The following is a 21,909-nucleotide window of genomic DNA, read 5'->3' as shown; positions in this document are numbered from 1 at the left end:
TGCCATGTAGTGAGGAGACTCAAGTAGCACTATGGAGAGGGCCACATGGCAAGGAATAGAAGCTTTTTGTCCAGTGAAGAACTGAGACCTCCTTGCAACAACTACTGAGTGGACCGTCTTGGAATTGAATCCTCTTGCCCAACTCAAGACTTAAAATGACTTCAGCCCTAACCCACATCTTGACTGAAGCCTTAAAACAGACTCTGAGCTTGAACCACCCAGCTAAGTTGCTTCTAAATTCCTGACTCATAGAAAATGTGAGGAACTAGTTTTTTGTTGTTTTAAGCTGTTAAGTTCAGGATAATTCATAATATAGCAATAGATAACTAATATAAATCATTCCACTATTCCTCAAAACGCCTAATTTCAATCAATAGACACTATTTTAATTGCCAGTTGAGACCACCTATGTCCATGGAGAAAGTTGTCATTCCTGGTATAGTAGACTATAGGATATTCCGATTTGAAATGGCCAATTTGAAGTGGTTCATTTCAGCTCACTAATACCCAGGATATCACTGTTTATTCACTCCATTTAATTTTTGAGGATTCCCTACATTCATACTTTGTACGGGGCCCTGGTGGTGCAGTGGTTAAGACTTCGGCTCCTAACCGAAAGGCTGGCAGTTTGAATCCACCAGGCATTCCTTGGAAACCTTATGGGGCAGTTCTACTCTGTCCTATAGGGTCTCTGAGTTGTAATCAACTGGACGGCCAGTTTTTTCTTTTTTTTTTTTTAAGCTGTGAAACAGATCCCGGTGAGCTAATGTTATACCTTATAGAAAAAAAAATCAATCATGCATATTAATCATAATCTATTAAAAATAAAAATAGTATTTATTTTTTACTTATTATGGCCAAATATTACATTAGGTGTTCTTGATTTAGTCTTAAATGTTAAACCCTACATTTAAAAATCTTAGTGTTTAATGATAAAGATATATAAGTAAACTACAGTAATAATTATTACCAAAGCAGGAATTATATAAGCGCAGAAAAGGAGCACCACAAAAACCTAGAGGTGGACATGTAAGAGGCGGAGCTGAGATGACAGAATGGACAGACACTTCCGGTGAGCCCTCTTTACAACAAAGACTCAAAAAAAAAAAAAAACAAGTGAAGTATATATGTGACAAGCTGGGAGTCCTGAGCTTCAAAGGCAAGTTTAGAAAATGAACTGAGGGGCAGGGGGAGGAAGAGACCATTCAGAAGCAGAGTGGAGTTACCGGACCTGAATTGTGAGTAGCCCTCAGCACCATTCCTGGATCGGCAGCAGCAGCGGGCTGGTACTAGCATTTGGCTGCAGTTTCTTCAGGGAGAAGCAGCCAGCCAAACAGCCTACTCAGACCTCCGGAACCTGAGAATAACAGCTCTCTCGGCAAAAGCTAAGCACCTGCGTATGTTTTACCATGCCTCCACCCCCAAGCTGGCTTCAGTGGCTGAATTCCCTGGGCCTGAGATAGGCCCTGTGGGGGGCCTGGAGCCACCCTCCCACCCTTGGGGAAGGAAAAAATTTTCAATTGGGGGAAAAGGTAATTTGCTAGAACCACTAACCGGGGGAGCTCAGGACAGAAGCGGCTTGTGTCCAGGCATAAACCATCCATGGGCTTTGAGCACCTTTCCCTTCTGCATGGACCTGTGTGGACCTAATTTCCAACCGTTTCTCCTGTGTGGTGGAGAGGTGGGTGTTTAATGTTTGACATTGCTTTGCCTATTAAATAAGGTCTTCACCTACCCACATCAGACACCTAAGGATGCGTAGCTCCACTCAGGCCACCAAGCCACCCGTGACAGGGACCCAAAGATAACTAGTACCTCCCAGTCCTTACAAACAAAAACTTTGGATGCCCACAGTCAGTATGCAGAACCAACCCACCTGCATGCTTTAGGGAACAGGACACGTTTTCCTCAGAGACACTAAGGGGTTGGTTCTCAGCCCCCTGCCTTGTTCAGAGCGTGACCCCCTGCTGCAATCAGATACCAGTATATATGCCAACACCCCTGCCCCCCTAAGACTGCAGGACAGAGCCTGTACCACACACTTGATGTTCAGCTACATGGAAACCTGAGCTGAATTCATACAAGAAACTGAATGTACTCCTAGGCTAATATACATGATAACATCTCTAACCATCTGGGGAGAGGACGTCAGAGCTAAAAAAGTGAAAATAATCAAGCTACCTTATTCAAGCAACCCATAGGGGTATACCAAAACAAAACAAAGCAAGCAGCTATGACACAGTAAGCAAGCATTAACTAATACATTAACTTATAGATGGCTTGGAGACAACAGTCAATATCAAGTCACTTAAAGAAACAGACCATGATCATCTCAACAGGATCTCAAAACAAAGAATCCAGGAATCTTCTAGATGAAAATGCATTCCTAGAATTACCAGATGCAGAATACAAAAGTTTAATATACAGAATCCTTCAAGACATCAGGAAGGAAATGAGACAATATGCAGAACAAGCCAAGGAACACACAGATAAAGCAATTGAAGAAATTAGAAAGATTATTCAGTAATATAATGAAAAGTTTAATAAGCTGGAAAAATCCATAGACAGACAGCAATCAGAAATTCAGAAGATTAGCAATAAAATTACAGAATTAGACAACTCAATAGACAGTCAGAGGAGCAGAATTGAGCAAGTGGAAGCTAGAATTTCTGAACTCGAAGATAAATCACTTGGCGATAACATATTTGAAGAAAAATCAGGTAAAGGAGTTAAAAAAATGAATAAATCTTAAGAATCATATGAGACTCTATCAAGAGAAATAACCTACAAGTGATTGGAGTACCAGAACAGAGAGGGATAACAGAAAATACAGAGAGAATCATTGAAGATTTGTTGGCAGAAAACTTCCCTGATATTGTGAAAAATGAGAAGATATCTATCCAAGATGCTCATTGAACTCCACATAAGGTAGATGTTAAAGAAAGTCACCAAGACATATCATAATCAAAATTGCCAAAACAAAGATAAAGAGAGAATTATAAGAGCAGCGAGGGATAAAAGAAAAGTCACCTACAAAGGAAAGCCAATAAGAATGAACTCAGACTACTCGGCAGAAACCATGCAGGCAAGAAGGCAATAGGATGACATGTTTAAAAAATTGAAGAAAAAAAAAAATTACCTGCCAAGAATCATATGTCTAGCAAAACTGTCCCTTAAATATGAAGGTGAAATTAAGACACTTCCACATAAACAGAAGTTTAGGGAATTCATAAAAACTGAACTAAAACTACAAGAATAACTAAAGGGAGTTCTTTGGTTAGAAAATCAATAATATCAGGTATCAATCCAAGACTAGAACACTGGGCAGAGCAACCAGAAGTCAACCCAGACAGGGAAATCCAAAAAACAAAAGCAAGATTATATATACATATATTAAAAAAAAGCTCAAAACAGGGTAACAGTGATGTTATTATATAAAAGAAAAAAAAGACAACCTTAAAATAATAAAGAGGGACTAAGAAATGTAATCATACACCTTCCTTATGGAGAGGAAGATATGGTGATACAAAGAAATAAAAGTTAGTTTTAAATTTAGAAAAATAGCAGTAAATAATAAGGTAAACACAAAGGAGACAAACTATCCTACTCATCAAAATAAAATGCAAGAAAAAAATAGAGACTCAGCAGAAACAAAATCAACAGAAACAAATATGAGGAAAGGACAATATATAAAGATAATCTACTCAGCACATAAAATAAAGTGGGAAAAAGAAACTGTCAACAACACACACAAAAAGACATCAAAATGATAGCACTAAATTCATACCTATGCTTAATTACCCTGAATATAAATAGACCAAGTGCACCAATAAAGAGACAGAGAGTGACAGAATGGATTAAAAAACAAGATCCATCTATATGCTGCCTACAAGAGACAAACCTTAGACTTAGAGACACAAACAAACTAAAACTCAAAGGATGGAAAAAATACATCAAGCAAACAACAATCAAAAAAGAGAAGGAGTGGCAATATTAATTTCTGACAAAATAGACTTTGAAGTTAAATCCATCAGAAAGTATAAGGAAGGACACTACATAATGATTAAAGGGACGATACACAAAGAAGATATAACCATACATATTAAATATTTATGCACCCAATGACAGGGCTGCAATACATAAAACAAAATCTATCAGCATTGAAAAGTGAAATAGACAGCTCCACAATAATAGTAGGAGACTTCAACACACCACTTTCGGTGAAGGACAGGACATCCAGAAAGAAGCTTAATAAAGACACGGAAGATCTAAATGGCACAATCAACCAACTTGACCTCGTAAACATATACAGAACACCCCACCCAACAGCAAGCAAGTATACTTTCTATTCTAGTGCACTTGGAACATTCTCTAGAATAGACCACATATTAGGTCATAAAGCAAGCCTTAGCAGAATCCAAAACATTGAAATATTACAAAGCATCTTCTCTGACCATAAAACCCACCCACTATGCCACCAGGGTTTCCTGACCATAAGGCCATAAAAGTGGAAATCAATAACAGGAAAAGCAGGCAAAAGAAATCAAACACTTGGAAACTAAACAATACCCTGCTCAAAAAAGACTAGATTAGAGCAGACATTAAGGAGGGAATAAAGAAATTTAGAGAATCCAATGAGAATGAAAACTCCCTATCAGAACCTTTGGGACACAGCAAAAGCAGTGTTCAGAGGCCAATTTATATCAATAAATGCACACATCCAAAAAGAAGAAAGGGCCAAAATCAAATAATTATCCCTACAACTTGAACAAATAGAAAGAGAGCAACAAAAGAAACCCACAAGCACCAGAAGAAAACAAATGATAAAAATCAGAGTTGACCTAAATGAATAGAAAACAGAAAAACCATTGAAAGAATTAACAAGACCAAAAGCTGGTTTTTTGAAAAAATCAACAAAATTGATAAACCACTGGCCAAACTGACAAAAGAAAAACAGGAGAGGAAGCAAATAACCCAAATAAGAAATGAGATGGGCGATATTACAACAGACCCAACCGAAATTAAAAGAATCATATCAGATTACTATGAAAAACAATACTCAAACAAATTTGAAAACCTAGAAGAAATGCATGAATTCCTAGAAACACACTACCTACCTAAACTAACACAAACAGAGGTAGAACAACTAAATAGACCCATAACAAAAGAAGAGATTGAAAAGGTTATCAAAAACTTCCAACAAAAAAAAGCCCTGATCTGGACGGCTTCACTGCAGAGTTCTACCAAACTTTCAGAGAAGAGTTAACACCATTACTACTAAAGATATTTCAGAGCATAGAAAAGGATGGAATACTATCAAACTCATTCTATGAAGCCACCGTATCCCTGATACCAAAATCAGGTAAAGAGGTAAAGACACCACAAGAAAAGAAAATTATGGGGCAGTTCTACTCTGTCCTATAGGGTCACTGTGAGTCGGAATCGACTCGACGGCAGTGGGTGTGTGGTTATCCCTCATGAATGTAGATGCAAAAATCCTCAACAAAATTCTAACCAATAGAATTCAACAACATATTAAAAAAATAATTCACCATGACCAAGTGAGATTCATACCAGGTATGCAGGGATGGTTCAACATTAGAAAAACGATTAATGTAATCCACCATATAAATAAAACAAAAGACAAGAATCACAAGATTTTATCAATTGATGCAGAAAAGGCATTCGAAGAAGTTCAACACTCACTCATGATAAAAACTCTCAGCAAAATAGGAATAGAAGGAAAATTCCTCAACATAATAAAGGGCATTTATACAAAGCCAACAGCCAACATCACCCTAAATGGAGAGAGCCTGAAAACATTCCCATTGAGATCGGGAATCAGACAAGGATGCCCTTTATCACCGCTCTTATTCAACATTGTTTTGGAGGTCCTAGCCAGAGAAATTAGGTTGGGTATAGAAATAAAGGGCATCCAGGTTGGCAAGTAAGAAGTGAAAGCATCTCTATTTGCAGATGACATGATCTTATACACAGAATACCCTAAAGAATCCTCCAGAAAACTACTGAAACTAATAGAAGAGTTTGGCAGAGTATCAGGGTACAAAATAAACATACAAAAATCAGTTGGATTCCTCTACACCAACAAAAAGAACATCAAAGAGGAAATCACCGAATCAATGCCGTTTACAGTAGCCCCCAAAAGATGAAATACTTAGGAATAAATCTTACCAGAGATGTAAAAGACTTATACAAAGAAAACTACAGTACACTTCTTCAAGAAACCAAAAGAGACTTACGTAAGTGGAAGAACATACCTTGCTTGTGGATAGGAAGACTTAACATTATAAAAATATCTATTCTACCAAAAGCAATCTATACATTTAATGCAATTCCGATCCAAATCCCAAGGACATTCTATAATGAGATGGAGAAACAAATCACCTACTTCATATGGAAGGGAAAGAGGCCCAGGGTAAATAAGGCGTTACTGAAAAAGAAGCCTGATTTTAGAACCTATTATACCGCCACAGCAGTATAGTGGTACAACAACAGATACATAGACCAATGGAACAGAATTGAGAATACAGACATAAATCCATCCACATATGAGCAGTTGATATTTGACAAAGGCCCCAAAACAGTTAAATGGGGAAAAGACAGTCTTTTTAACAAATGGTGCTGGCATAACTGGATATCCATTTGCAAAAAAATGAAACAAGACTCATACCTCACTCCATGAACAAATACGAGCTCAAAATGGATCAAAGACCTAAATATAAAATCTAAAACGATAAAGATCATGGAAGAAAAAAATAGGGACATCGTTAGGAGCCCTAATACATGGCATAAACAGTACACAAAACATTATTAAGAATGCAGAAGAAAAACTAGATAACTGGGAGCTCCTATAAAATCAAACGCCTATGCTCATCCAAAGACTTCATTAAAAGAATAAAAAGACTACCTACAGACTGGGAAAAAGTTTTTAGCTATGACATTCCCGATCAGTGCCTGATCACGAAAATCTACATGATACTGCAAAAACTGAAATATAAAAAAGACAAATAACCCAATTAAAAAATGGGCAAAAAAATATGAATAGACACTTCTCTAAAGGAGACATTCATGTAACTAACAGATGCGTGAGAAAATGTTCACGATCATTAACCATTAGAGAAATGCAGATCAAAACTACAATGAGATTTCATCTCACTCCCACAAGGCTGGCGTTAATCCAAAAAACACAAAATAATAAATGTTGGAGAGGCTGTGGAGAGACTGGGACACTTATACACTGCTGGTGGGAATGTAAAATGGTACCACCACTTTGAAAATCGATTTGGCCCTTCCTTAAAAAGCTAGAAATAGAACTACCATACTATCCAGCAATCCCACTCCTTGGAATATATCCTAGAGAAATAAGAGCCTTTATGCAAACAGATATATGCACACCCATGTTTATTGCATCACTGTTTACAATAGCAAAAAATGGAAGCAACCAAGGTGCCCATCAATGGATGAATGGATAAATTATGGTATAGTCACACAATGGAATAATACACATTGATAAGGAACAGTGAGGAATCTGCGAAACATTTCATAACATGGAGTAATCTGGAAGGCATTAGGCTGAGTGAAATTAGTCAGTTGCAAAAGGACAAATATTGTATAAGACCACTATTGTAAGAACTTGAGAAACAGTTTAAACTGAGAAGAAAACATTCTTTTGTGGTTACTAGAGGCAGAGGGAAGGAGGGTGGGAGAGGGGTATTCACTAATTAGATAATAGATAAGAACTACTTTAGGTGAAGGGAAAGACAACACACAATACAGGAAGTTCAGCACAACTGGACTAAACCAAAAGCAAAGCAGTTTCCTGAATAAACTGAATGCTTTGAAGGCCAGGGTAGAAGGGGTAGGGGTTTGGGGACTATGCTTTCAGGGGACATCTAAGTCAATTAGCATAATAAAATCTATTAAGAAAACATTCTGCATCCCACTTTGAAGAGCGGTGTCTGGGGTCTTAAATGCTAGCAAGCAGCCATCTAAGATACATCAATTGGTCTCAACCTACCTGGATCAAAGGAGAATGAAGAACACCAAGAACAGAAGGTAATTATAAGCCCAAGAGACAGAACGGGCCACATGAACCAGAGACTACATCATCCTGAGACCAGAAGAACTAGATGGTGCCCAGCTACAACCGATGACTGCCTTGACAGGGCACACAACAGAGAACTCCTGAAGGAGCAGGAGAGCAGTGGGATGCAGATCCCAAAATTCTCAGAAAAAAGGCCATACTTAACGGTCTAAGACTAGACGCACCCCAGTGGTCATGGCCCCCAGATGAAAAGAGAGAGTAGAGGGAGAGAGTGGGCTGTCTCATTAGGGGGAGAGCAACTGGGAGTATGTAGCAAGGTGTTTTTGTGTGACAGTCTGACTTGATTTGTAAACTTTCACTTAAAGCACAATAAAAATTACAAAAAAAACCTAGAGATGGCTGAGTTAGGGATCTCTACAGAAAGTCTTATAGGAGTTTGAAGAAACTCTCTTGAAGAACAGGGAGAGGAGAAAGGAAGAGTAAATTAAAGAACATTCCAAGAAAAGCCAACAGAATATATGAAACCACAAGGTATGAAAATATATATCCCTATGGTCAGTATGACCCATGTGTCTGGCAGTTTGTCCTACTGTGGGGGCTTGTGTATTGCTGTGATGCTGGAAGCTATGCCACTGCTATTCAAATACCAGCAGGGTCACCCATGGAGGACAGGTTTCAGCTGAGCTTCCAGACAAAGACAGACTAGGAAGAAGGACCTAGCAGTCTACTTCTGAAAAGAATTGGCCAGTGAAAACCTGATGAATAGCAACGAAACTTTATTTGATATGATGCCAGAAGATGAGCCCCCCAGGTTGGAAGGCACTCAAAATTGGACTGGGGAAGAGCTGCCTCTTCAAAGTAGAGTGGACTTTAATGACATGGATGGAGCCAAGCTTTTAGGACCTTCATTTGCTGATGTAGCCTGTCTCAAACTGAGAAGAAACATCTGTAAACATCCATTAATAATCAGAAAGTGAAATGTACAAAGTATGAATCCAGGAAAATTGGAAATCCTCAAAAATGAAATGGAACGAATAAACACCAATATCCTAGGTGCTGAAATGAACTGATATTGGCCATTTGTATTTGGGCAATCATATCATCTACTATGCCGGGAATGACAACTTAAAGAGGAATGGTATTGCATTCATCGTCAAAAAGAACATTTCAAGATCTATCCTGAAGTACACTGCTGTCAGTGGTAGTATAATATTCATGCACCTAAAGAAAAACCAGTTAATATGACTGTTATTCAAATGTACACACCAATCACTAAGGCCAAATATGAAGAAATTGAAGATTTTTACCAACTTCTGTAGCCTGAAGTTGATTAAAAAAAAAAAAAAAAAGGCATGCAATTAGGATGCGTGGATAGTAACTGGTGATTAAAATGCAAAAGTTGGAAAAAAAGAAGAAGGATCAGTAGTTGGAAGATATGGCCTTGGTGATAGACATGATGTCAGAGAATGTGTGCTAGAATTTTGCAAGCCCAACTTCTTCATTGCAAATACTTTTTTTCAACAACATAAGCTGTGACTATACATATGGACCTTCCTGGACGGAATACACAGGAATCAATCTACTACAATTGTGGGAAGAGACGACGGGAAAGCTCAATATTATCAGTCTGAACAAGGCCAGGGGCTGACCGTGGAACAGACCATCAATTGCTCATGTGCAAGTTTCAGTTGAAGCTGTGGTTTGGGTAAAACAGGCATAGATAAATCTTTAAAAACTGAATTATTTAAACCTATGAAAACTGATCATGTCTATCAGTTTGTTGTACTGTGTTAGTTTGTGTGTTGCTGTCATGCTAGAATCTATACCACCAGTATTTCAAACACCAGCAGGGTCACCCATGATGGACAGGTTTCAGCAGAGATTCTAGACTAAGACACACTAGGAAGAAAGACTGGGAGGTCTATGTTTGAAAAAAAAAAAAAAAAAAAAAACTGGCCTGAGAAAACCTAATGAATAGCAGCAGGACATTTTCTGTTGTAGTGCCAGAAGATGATACCCTCAGGATGGAAGACACTCAAAGTACAACTGGAGAAGAGCTGCCTTCTCAAAGGAGAGTTGGCTTTAGTGATGTAGATGGAGTAAAGCTTTTGAGATCTTCATTTGCTGATGTGGCAGGGCTCAAAATGAGAAGAAACAGCTGCAAACATCCATTAATAATCAGAACATGGAATGTATGAAGTATGAATCCAGGAAATGGAAGTTGCCAAAAATGAAATGGATAGCATAATGATAGCTATCCTAGGCATTAGTGAGCTGAAATGGACTGGTACTGGCCATTTCAAAACAGACAATCACATGGTCTATTATGCCAGGAATGACAATTTGAAGAGGAATGGGATAGCATTCATGGTCAAAAAGACCATTTCAAGATCTGTGCTGAAGTACAACTCTGTCAGTGATAGGATAATATCAATACGCCTACAAAGAAAACCAGTTAATATGACTATTATTCAAATTTATGCACCAACCACTAATGCCAAAGATGAAGAAATTGAAGACTTTTACCAACTTCTATAGTCTGAAATTGATCAAATGTGCAATCAAGGCGCATTGATAATTACTGGCGATCGGAATCTGAAAGTTGGAAACAAAGAAGGATCTGAAGTTGGAAAATATGGCCTTGGTGATAGAAATGATGCCAAGATCACATGACAGAATTTTGCAAGACCAAAGACTTCTTCACTGGAGTTACCATTTTTCAACAACACAAATGGCGACTATACACATAGACCTCACTGGATGGAAAACACAAGAATAAAATTGACTATATCTGTGGGAAGGGATGACGGAAAAGCTCAATATCATCAGTCAGAACAAGGCCAGAGGCTGACTATGGTGGACAGTCAGTTGCTCATAAGCAAATTTAAGTTGAAGCTGAAGAAAATTAAAACAGCTGAATGAAAACCAAAATACAACTTTGAATATATCCCACATGAATTTGGAGACCATCTGAAGAATAAATTTGAAGCACTGAACACTAATGACTGAAAGAAAACCAGATGAGTTGTGGGATGACATCAAGGACATCATACACAAAGAAAGCAAAAGGTCATTAAAAAGAAAAGACCAAAATGGATGTCAGAAGAGACTGAAACTTGCTCTTGAATGTAGAGTAGCTAAAGGAAATGGAAGAAATGATGAAATAAAACAGTTGAACAGAAGATTTCCAAGGAGAGCTCAAGAAGACAAAGTAAAGTATCAAAATGACATAGGCAAAGACCTGGAGTTAGAAAACCAGAAGAGAAGAATACACTCAGCATTTCTCAAGCTGAAATAATTGAAGAAAAAAATTCAAGCCTGGAGTTGCAACTTTGGAGAATTCTATGGGTAAAATGCCCTGGTGGCACAGTGCTTAAGCATTTGACTGCTAACCAAAAGGTAGGCAGCTTGAATTCACCAGCCACTCCTTAAAAACCCTGTGAGGCAGTTCTACTGTGTCCTATAGGGTCACGATGAGTAGAAATCAACTCAACAACAATGGTTGTTTTTTTTTTTTTTTTTGGTAGGGGCAAAATATTGAATGAGGCAGGAAGCATTAAAAGAAGATGGAAGGAATACACAGAGTAACTCTACCGAAAAGAGTTGGTTGGTGCTCAACCATTTCAGGAGGCAGTGTGTGATCAAGAACTGATGGTCCTGAAGGAAGAAGTCCAAGTTTCATTGAAGGCATTAGTGAAAAGCAAGATTCCAGGAATTGATGGAATAACAATTGAGATACTTCAACAAAGTGATGCCGCACTGGATGTACTCAGTCATTTATGCTAAGAAATTTGGAAGGAAGCTACCTGGCTAACCTGCTGAAAGACATCCATATTTGGGTCCATTCCAAAGAAAGGTAAACTAATGGAATGCAGAAATTATAGAACAATATCATTAATATTACATACAAGTAAAATTTTGCTGAAGATAATTCAAAAACGTTCAAAACACTACATCAACAAGGAACTGCCAGAAATGCAAGCTGGATTCAGCAGAGGGCATGGAATAAGGAATGTCATTGCTGATGTCTGATGAATCTTGGCTGAAAGCTGAGAACACCAGAAAGATGTTTACCTGTATTTTATTAAGCAAAAGTATTCCACTGTGTGAATCATAAATTATGGAAAGCATTTCAAAGAATAGGAATTCCAGAACTCTTAATTGTACTTATGTGGAACCTATACATAGACCAAGAGGCAGTGGTTCAAACAGAACAAGGAGATAAGGCATGGCCTAAAATCAGAAAATGTGTGGGTCAGTGTTGTATCCTTTCATCATACTTAGTCTGTATGCTGAGCAAATAATTGGTGACATGGGCTATAAGAAGAGGAACACAATATCAGAATTGGAGGAACACTCATTAACAGCCTGTGATATGTAGATGACACAACCTTGCTTGCTGAAAGCTAAGGGGGCTTGAATCACTTACTCATGAAGATCAAAGACTACAGCCTTCAGTATGGATTAAACCTCAACATAAAGAAAACAAAAACCATCAGAACTGGACCAATAAGCAACCTCACGATAAATGAAGAAAATATTGAAGTTGTCAAGGATTTCATTTTACTTGGATCAGCAATCAATGCCCATGGAAGCAGCAGTCAAGAAATCAAAGGAGGTATTGATTGGGCAAATCAGTTCCAAAAGACTTCTTTAAAGTGTTGAAAAGCAAAGATGTCACTTTGAGCAGTAAGGTACGCCCGGCCCAAAAAGCGCCTGACCCAAGCCATGTTATTTTCAGTTGCTTCACATGTGTGTTAAAGTTGAACAGTGAATAAGGAAGACAGAAGAAGAATTGATGCCTTTGAATTATAGTGTTGGTGAAGAATATTGAATATACCATGGACTGCCAGAAGAACAAACAAATCTGTCTTTGAAGAAATACAGCCAAAGCGTTCATTGGAAGCAAGGATGGAGAGACTTCGTCTCTCATACTTGGAGCATGGTATTAGAAGGGATTGGTCCCTGGAGAAGGATATCATGGTTGGCAAGGGCAAGCATCGGTGAAAAAGAGGAAGATCCTCAATGAAATGAAATGACTCAGTGGATGCAACAATGGGTCCGAACACAGCAATGATTATGAGGATAGCACAGGGCCAGGAAGTGTTTTGTTCTGATGTACATTGGGTTGCTGTGAACTGGCACCTAACAACAACAACATCAAAATATATGTTATGCCTATCCCTTGATGGCAATGGGTTTGGTTTGGTTTCGGTTATGCCTTCAGCCATTTGCCAATTATCAGACAGAGGGTCTATTGTCTATCGTTTGTAATTTTTAACCATAGGTCCATTCTACCCCTTTCCTCTTCACTTCACTTTATCACATTGATTAGACCATTTGGATTGCTACTCTAGGCATGGATTGGAGGCTTATTTTGTAAATGCTTTAATATTCCAGTATTTGTCTGAGGCAGGCAGTTTCCAAAATGCTGCAATAAATGTGGTAGTATTTTTATCCATCTATTATTTTCTGCTTCTAAGTGAGTAGCACTTCTTATAATAGCAGTAGTAAAGGGTTGTTATTTAATATTTGTAACTGATTATTTCTGCAAATTGCCAGAAAAACTAGTCACTCAGGTTATTTGTTCAAATGTCATCACATCTTGTTATTCATATGCCTGAGAGATTTAAGAAAACAGATTTGGGGATTGCTGTTGTTAGTTGCCATTGAGTCAATTCTGAGTCATGGCAACAGCATGAGTACAGAGCAGAACTACTTCATAGGGTTTTCAAGGCTGTGACCTTTTTAGAAGCAGGTTGCCAGGCCTGTCTTTCGGGGCCTCACTAGACATCAGTTCACAGCTGTGGAGCATGGAATATATTTAAAAGACAGAAAGATTAAATTATAGGTAATACCATTCATTATCTTGATGGCAGCAGCATATTTTAACTGGAATTTTGAAAATCTGTTTGCAAAGTGTTGACATAGAAGGAAGCCCCTAAAAAAATCATTTACTATAGATTTCTTAAACAACTGAATATTCCTCTCCTCTGTACTTGCAATCAATTTCTTGTCAGATCCAATTCAAAGTTCTGGTCTTGATCCTTTGTGATGAAGTAAATAAGAAGAAGTCCTGCCCTTTACTAAATTCTGCTTTTTACAGATTAGGCTCTTTAAAAGCACATACATCAGTAGTCGATATTCCTTAAGTAATGAATATAGACGGATAATTACTCTATTACTAATGAGAACTCGCCTTTATTTCTTTGCAGAGGCTTGCACAATGACGATTTCCTATGCAGACTAAAAAGCAAAGGTCCCTGTGAAATTGCATAAGCTTTCCCTAAAACTTTAAAGATTAAATAAAGTACTCTTAGCCCAGCACCTTGTGGATTACAAACATCATTCCATTTAATAAACTATAACCTGTCATTTACCCAAATTGCCAACATTTTCAGGAGGATTCCAAAGCATTTTGACCAAATTGAAGATTGTGAACATTTGAAATAAGATTGGATCCATCAGATAGCCTGAATGTATCCCATATTTCCTGCTCTTACACAGTGAGAAAAGTATGTCTTATATTTCATTAAAGCACTAGGCTGCTAACCAAAAGGTCAGCGGTTTGAACCCACCACCGCACAGAGGGAGAAAGATGTGGCAGTCTGCTTCTGTAAAGATTACAGCCTCGGAAACCCTATGGGCCAGTTATATGCTGTCCTATGGGGTCACTACGAGTCAGAATCCACTTGACAGCAACGGTTATGTTTCTTTTTTAAAAATATACTTCATTAACAGGGACTAATGCACTTACCCTGGATTATGTAAGAGTCAATAAAATAGTATTGTGACAAGTCAAAATAATCAAATAGCATTAATATAATTAAGTTATTTCTTATTATGACCAGAATCAGCAACATAAATTGTGAGGCCCAGTACAAAATGAAAATTTGGAGCTACTTATTCAACAATTAAGATTTCAAGAGGGTGACAGCTGAGCATTGAATCACCAGCCCTTCTAAGTATGGCTGTCTATGTACTTCATAGGTTACATGCCCGTGAAGTTGACTTTAATTATGATACGGTATAGGCGACAATTAAGATTTCAAGAGGGTGACAGCTGAGCATTGAATCACCCATGAGGATGAGGCCCTTCTAAGTATGGCTGTCTATGTACTTCATAGGTTACATGCCCATGAAGTTGACCTTAATTATGATACGGTATAGGCGACATATCAACAGTAATGCATAATTTCGTGAAGACCACTACGTGCCAAACACTGTGTTGGGCTTTCATGTTCTGTATCACTTTTAACTCTCAGAAAACAAAAAAACTATGGAACGCTGCTGTCCCATTTTAGGGATAAGGAAATTTAGGCTAGTGTTTTGAAAATCCATTTCACCTCAATTATGAATTGGAAATAGTGAGGCTTAAAAGAGGGTTACTCTAATCTTGAAATTTGAAAGATATATTAAATGCTGCTGAAGCGACAGATAATGCTATTCAACTCCCCCAACCCCTGTCCCAGTTTTGAGTTTATAGGATTCTAACATGCTTCTTTAAAAAAAAAAAGGATATTTCCACAAGGTAGCACATTCTTCTTTTTCCTTTGAACATTTTTATAGACTCATTGATCAGCATATGGTTAGAGGTGGAAGAGGAGTCCCTGGGTGGAGCAAATAGTTAAGCACTCTATTACGACTGAAAGGTTTGAACCCACTCAAAGGTGCCTTGGAAGAAAGACCAGGTCATCTTCCAAAAGGTTATTGACTTGAAAATCCTGTGGAGCGCAGTATTACTCTGCAACACAAGGGGTTGCCATGAGTTGGAGTACACTCAACAGCACTTGTTTTTTTGTTTGTTTGTTTGTTTTTAGAGATAGAAGATGTAGTTTTAGTTCTACTTTTATCTCTGATATATGAATATGAGATTTGGATGAGGGTTTGGTTTGTAGACTCACTTCTTCATATTTCCTGATAATGCTTTTGAACCATACTCACAAGATGAAAGAGATCTCAACCAGAAAGATGCTGCAGCGTGGAGGAAAGCTTGCCTTGTACAAGTGGCTGACCAAATGGAATAATTTAAGCTGGACTGGAGAAGCTCAGCGCCTGTACTCACACTGCAGGTGGACTCCACATAAGCAATCAAGTTCAGTGTACATCCACAACCCAGAATTGTCTTTGTCCATGGTATATTACGCTGGCAATGCCAGGGCCTAGACGGTTAGTTCCAATTGTTAATTTTTTGTTCAAATGATATTTAATGAACATGCTTTCGCATATATTTTTGCCTTCCTTTAGGAATATTTCATTATGGTAAAATTTCAAAGGGACAATTATTGACACGAAGGTTATGTACTTTGACAAAATCAACTTCAAAACAGTTTCCTGATTATAAAGAAAATTTTAAGCTTATATTTGACAATAAAATACATAAGATATAAAGAAAATATGTAAAAATAAAATAAATAAAAGATAATCTTAAATCACAATAAGCAGAATTGGTCACTGTTAAAATTTTAGTATAGATGCAATCAATAATCTCTCTCTCTAGATATACAAAAATCATTATATCTTATATATAGTTATGTATCATGCCTTATTCATTTAACATTTTAGAATTAGCTTTACTCTGTGGCATTAAAAATCTTTCAAATCATAATCCTGAGCATCTCTATACTATTCCTCTGCATGGATTACACTGTATTTCTACCTTTTAACCTTTTGTGCATCATGGAGCTTTAGTTTCAATTTTTTTCTCATATATATAAAGCTGTTATTACTATAAATTTTATATATTTCAAGATGTGCTTTAAATAAGTTAAATTACCAAGTCAAAATGTCCAATCTTTGCCTCGCCAGCTTGCTTTTCAGAAAGGCTGTACTAATTTACACTCCCATCAAAAGTGCATGAGAGGGGCTATTTCACTGTGCATTGGCTAGCTTTGAGAATTAAATGACTTTTGAATTATTACCAATTCAATTTAGTAAAATGATTTCTCAGTATGTTTACTTGCTTGTGTTTGATTATAAGTTTGAGTAAGTTTCAAATACGACCAGCCATTGTTTTGCCAATTATCTATTGGGATTTTGCTTTTTTTTAAAGAATGACCTACAATTATTTATTGTATACTAAAAATATTAATCCTTTTCCAATATGTTGAAGAGGTTTGCCCACAATTTGCTTCTCTCCTTATATATTTATGTGTCTATTTACTGATCTTTAACTGAAGAAAATTGGAAAGAAGAAAAAGAAGTAAAAAAAAATTTTTTTTTTTGCTATGAGGTTTATTTTTATTTCAGTTGTTGGGTTAGATCAGTTCAGTTCTATATATTCTTTTTTAATTTCTAGTTTTTATTGTGCTTTAGGTGAAGGTTTACAGAGCAAATTAGTTTCTCATTAAAGAATTAATACACATATTGTTTCGTAATATTGGTTGCCAACCCCAGGACACGTCAACACTCTCCACTTCTCCACCTTGGGTTCCCCATGACCAGCTTTCCTGTCCTCTCCCACCTTCTCATCCTTGCCCCTGGGCTAGTGTGCGCATTTAATCTTATTTTGGTTTGTGAGCCCATCTAATCTTTGGCCAAAGGGTGAACATCAGAAATGACTTCAGTACTGAGTTAAAACGATGTCTGGAGGGCCATACTCTCTGGGTTTCTCCAGCCCCTGTCAGACCAGTAAGTCTGATCTTTTTTTGTGAGTTAGAATTTTGTTCTACTTTTTTCTCCAGCTCTGTCAGCAACCCCCTATTGTGATTCCTGTCAGAGCAGTCAGTGGTGGTATCTGGGCACCATCTAGTTGTGCTGGACTCAGTCTGGTGTAGGCTGTGGTAGTTGTGGTTCATTAGCCCTTTGGACTAATCTTTCCCTTGTGTCTTTGGTTTTCTTCATTCTCACTTGCTCCAAATGGGGTGGGACCAGTGGAGTATCTTAGATGGCTGCTCACAAGCTTTTAAGACCCCAGATGCTACTCACCAAAATAGAATGTAGAACATTTTCTGAAAAAGACGATATTTGTAGATGGATCTGAACCCCAGCATCATCTAGTACACGTATTCATTCAGGAAGAGCTTGGAAGGTCTGGAGTGGAACTGAGTGTTGTTATTTAAAAGTCGAAGTACTTCTCTCCTGGCCTTTCCTCTTTCTCTTCCCTTTCTTTTTAAAAATGATAACATGCAACTTACAATCATGAATTACAAGTTTTTTCTACTGATTTGTTGTTTTTATTATAATTTTAGATAGGAATTATGGATTTTGAAATTCATCAAATGTGTTTTGGTATTTCTGGAGAAGACCATATGGTTTCCCAACTTTGACCTGCTAACATGGTGGATTATAGTAACATATTTATTTGAATAAGGTTTAAAAAATTGAAATAAATTCTCTGTGATTTTGATTTGTAAACTTTGGCTACATTTGCTTGTAGTTTTTTTTTTTTAGAATATTTGTAAGATTCCATAAACGAGATTAATCAAAGTGTTCCTTTGCACTGTTTTTATATACCCGTAACTTTGTAAAATATATTGGAAACGTTATAGGTTTTATTTTCTCTGATTCAATTTAATTAACATAAGAATTATTAGATTCATAAAAATTTAATAGAGATCTGATATAAAACTTTATAGAAACAGAAACCAGAATATTCTGATTTTTTAAAATAGTTTTTTGATACTTTTCATGAGTAATAATTTGTTTTGGTTTATAGTAAATAAAATTTTATTATAAAAATTTTAATAATTTTATAGAAAATAATAAATTTTATTTTGATTTAAAGTATATTAACATGGATTTGCCCAAGTAGTCTCTAACAGTGTTAAATATAATTTTGCTCATTATTGGTTTTTGTGTGCTTTCTCGTTTTTTCATATCTAACTAAAATTTTCACTTTTTGTGTAAAAATTCTTTTAGTTATATTTTAAATTTTATGGATGATTAATCTCTACAATTATCATTATGCTTCTTTCCATTTTCTAAAAAATTGCTATATGATTTTTCTTTCTTATAGAGTTAAATCATTAATTCTTATGTTGTTTTTATTTGCACATTAAAATACCTTTAAGGGAATTATTTTTTACTGTCCAGAAATTTGGCCATAATTTATACATTTTGAAAAGCAAAACATTAAATATATTTTTTCTTGAATATTTTAATTACAATTTTGATTTCTTTGACTAATTTTTTTTTCCAACTAGAATTTTATCTTATTGTGATTAAAAACCAGAAAAAAAATACTGTGTCATGCTAACTTGATTTTCCTTAGCAGTCATTTACTTTTTTCCACTGTATTAATATAACACTAGCTATTTTAATAAATTTCTGGGTTTATTATAATAAATAAATGCTGATGTCTCATGACATATTTCAAAGAAATTATTTCTCTTTCACATAAGAATCCAATATGAGTTTTCTAGTTAATGATTGGCTTTTCTCTATTTTGTGAATTAAGGACTTGTTTTGTTTTAATGGATAGGGCTTCAGACTTATTCTTTTCCTTCTTTGGGTGTGATATGACATTAATATATTTCTTCTATATTTTCCATTCCGAAGCCAGTGGCACAATGCTTAAGACCTCAGCTGCTAACCGAAATGTCTGTAGTTTGAACCCACCAGTCGCTCCAGGGGAGAAAGATATGGCAGCCTGTTTCCATAAAGATTACAGCCTTAGAAGCCCTATGGGGTAGTTCTATTCAGTCCTATGGGGTCACTATGAGTTGGAATCAACTCGAGGGCAATGGTTTGTTTTTTTTTTGGTTTTTAAGCCAGCTTCTATTTTTTAATTTCAGTATGTTTTCAATTTCTTAAATTAGTATTCCTTTTTTCATCAAACATTTTTTTCTAAAACTGTATCATGAAAAAATGAAATCAAAACCTTTTAGCAGAATTATCTTTGAATTATTTTTTTTTAATCTGCAAACCTGGGCCCCATTTTAACCAAAAATTCAGTTGCTATTGAGTCAATTCCAACTCATAGCAACCGCATATGTGCCAGAGTAGAGCTGTACTCCATAGGGTTTTCAGTGGCTGATTTTTTGGAAGTAGATTGCCAGGCCTTCCTTCCAAGGCTCCTCTGGTTGGACTTGAACCTCAAACCTTTTGATTAACAACCAAGCACATTAATCATTTACATCTTTTATGGACTCTGACCTCACTTTGTTTTTGTTGTTGTTAGTTGCCATCGAGTCAATTCCCACTCATGGTGATCCCATGTGTGCAGAGTAGAACTGCTCCATAGGGTTTTCTTGGCTATGGCTTTTCAGGAGCAGATCTCCAGGCTTGTCTTCTGAGGCACCTCTGGGTGAGTTTGAACTGCCAACCTTTCGGCTCAGAGTTGAGTGCTTAACCATTTGCATTCTATTAAATTAAAGTTCCCTGTGTGATTCTTATATGCCCTACCATTTCAGACCCATTGTTCTAGAAGGACCTAAAGGCTTTACCCCACCTGTCTCCCCAACATTTAAGAGGAAAAAACAGCTAAAACGGGTCAATATAAGACTAAGGAGACGACTGAGCTACACACAGTGGTTTGCATTTGAGCTTTCTGTCTGAAGAAATCTTAAATCCTCAAGTTGTGGACTCTGTCTCTCTTTTGTGGGATCCCTTTGGCTTCTGTCTTTGCATTCTCATTGATCTTTGAAATCTATTTTTTGGTACCTCTCTTGAATATTCTTCCGTTTAGAACTCTGCTTGACTCATGCTTCGTGAGGGTACTAAAATTGCCTACAGTTTTGGAGGGACGCTCATCCCCAGGCCACTCAGTAAAAGAGTGGGTTCACGAATAAAGGAGCTAATGGGGCAGCTTGCTTATATATAGGTCCCATTATTGTGGCTTACATTTGGACTGTTACTGCTCATGAAGCCAGGGTTACTCAAAGGAATTTAAAATTTATAATAATATGCAGTGTTTCCTAACCTTTTTTCCTGCCTATATGTCTCACAGATACATAGATTCTGGGAGGAAAATCTTTTGGTGCTTTTCCTTCTGGCTTTACTACTCACACACAAGGCATGAAACAGACAGTGTCTACAGTATTCTCCTGCTTTTAGGAATGTGTCTTTTTCAAGAATATGTCTTTTTTTTTCTACATCTAGAACATTCTGTCTTTCTTTAAAGGCCTCTTACAAGGCTCACCTCCTGGAAACCTGCATACTTATTTTGTGTTACAATATAAATGGTATTAGTTTTTTTAGTGTTCCTGGGATGTATTAGTGAAATTCGGGTTGGCTCCCTCATTCTCCATCTGGATGTACTTGAAAGCCTCTTCTCAATTTAAGTAAAGGACTAGTTGCATATTTAAATTGCCAGTTCAGTGATCGTAGCTGAGCAGTCAAACTAGTGTCCTAACCTAACAAGGTACATTCGTTCTAGTGTTATTTCCTCTGGTGACTGTGATGCTGTGAGGTACGTTTTTAACAATAATTTTCTGTTTAGTCTAGGCTCTTCTACAAAGGCAGATATTTTGTGGTGCCACTCTCTATTATATAACAGAAGTGAGGGCAACCTCAGAGAAAATCCCCACTAACTTCTGGCTTTCTCTTCATTGTGGTCAATACAGACATTGGGAAACCCACTGAAGCTGCTTTCAAGTGCTGTTTTTCTTACTGAGAAATTGGATTCCAAGTGAAGATTCTACCTGTCCCATGCCTGTCCCAATCTTAGTCACTCACCTCACAAAATGAGGAGAGGGAACTGATGGCATTCTGCTTTACTTTTGTTTAAAGAACACTTTATAGATTTCCACTTAAAAATTATACATTTGAAAAGGATATAAAATGAGTTTATAGTTCTTGTTTTTTTTTTTTTTTAAGGATCTTTCTTTTAGACCCATGTTTCTGCTCAGTGTTTTCCTTCTTGGGTATTTTTTTTTTTTTTCTTATTCGTCTGGGATTTATAT

The sequence above is a fragment of the Loxodonta africana genome, chromosome 17 (assembly GCF_030014295.1).
Source record: "Loxodonta africana isolate mLoxAfr1 chromosome 17, mLoxAfr1.hap2, whole genome shotgun sequence".
Classification (NCBI taxonomy): Eukaryota; Metazoa; Chordata; class Mammalia; order Proboscidea; family Elephantidae; genus Loxodonta; species Loxodonta africana.
Note: the sequence above shows the minus strand (reverse complement) of the source record.